Source organism: Hipposideros armiger, unplaced genomic scaffold (assembly GCF_001890085.2).
Source record: "Hipposideros armiger isolate ML-2016 unplaced genomic scaffold, ASM189008v1 scaffold_144, whole genome shotgun sequence".
In the NCBI taxonomy this organism is placed as follows: Eukaryota; Metazoa; Chordata; class Mammalia; order Chiroptera; family Hipposideridae; genus Hipposideros; species Hipposideros armiger.
Genome location: NW_017731494.1, coordinates 294,309 through 295,778, shown reverse-complemented (window position 1 = coordinate 295,778; position 1,470 = coordinate 294,309).

The following is a 1,470-nucleotide window of genomic DNA, read 5'->3' as shown; positions in this document are numbered from 1 at the left end:
AGCAAAGTGGGAATAGTGGGATCATATCTCAACATAATAAAGGCCATATATGATAAGCCCACAGCAAACATCTTACTCAATGGGGAAAGGCTAAAAGCTTTCCCCTTAAGATCAGGAAAAAGACAAGGCTGCCCACTTTTACTGCTTCTATTCAACATAGTTCTGGAAGTTCTAGCCACAGTAGTCAGACAGGAAAATGAAATAAAAGGCATCCAAATTGGAAAAGAGGAAGTAAAAATGTCATTATATACAGATGACATGATACTATATATGGAGATTCCAAAAGACTCCACCAAAAAGCTATTAGAACTGATAAATGAATTTAGTAAGGTAGCAGGATACAGAATTAACATTCAGAAATCAGTTGCATTTGTATACACCAATGATAAACTATCAGAAGAAGATCAGGAAATCAATCCCTTTTACAAGTGCTTCAAAAACAATAAAATATTTAGGAATAAATTTAACCAAAGAAATAAAAGACCTGTACTTAGAAAATTATAAGACACTGAAGAGAGAAATCAAAGAAGAAACAAATAAATGGAAATAAGTGGAAATGTTCATGGATAGGAACAATTAATATAGTTAAAATGTCAATACCACCTAAGGCAATATATAGATTCAATGTAATTTTTATCAAACTACCAATGACATTTTTCTCAGAAATAGAACATATAATCCTAAAATTTATATGGAACCATAAAGGACACCGAATAGTCATGGCAATCTTGAGAAATAAGAACAAAGTGAGAGGTATCACGCTCCCCGACATCAAATCATACTACAAGCCTACAGTAATCAAAACAGTATTGTACTGGCATAAAAACAGACACATAGATCAATGGAACAGAATAGAGAGTCCAGAAATAAACCCGTCCATATACAGTCATTTAATCTATGACAATGGAAGCAAGAATTTACATTGAAGTAAAGATAGTCTATTTAAGAAATGGTGCTGGGAAAATTGGACTGACACGTGCAAAAGAAATGAAAATGGACCACCTGTTTGCATCATATATGAGAACAAATTCAAAATGGATTAAAGACTTAAATGTAAGACCAGAAACCATAAAACTCCTAGAAGAAAACACGGGGAGTAAATTTGCAGACATTACCCTCAGTAATATTTTTACTGATATATCCCCTCAGGCAAGGGAAATAAAAGAAAAAATAAACATATGGGATCACATCAAACTTATTAAGAGTATTTTCACAGCAAAGGATATCATCAATAAACAAAAAGTCAGACTACTGAATGGGAGAAGATATTTGCCAATGATATATCTGATAAGGGGTTAATATCCAAAATTAATAAAACACTCATTCAACTCAACACCAAAAAAACAAACAACCCAATTAAAAAATGGGGAGAGGATATAAAGAGGCATTTCTCTAAAGAGGACATACAGATGGCCAACAGGCATATGAAAAAATGTTCAACCTCACTAATCATTAGAGAAATGCAAATAA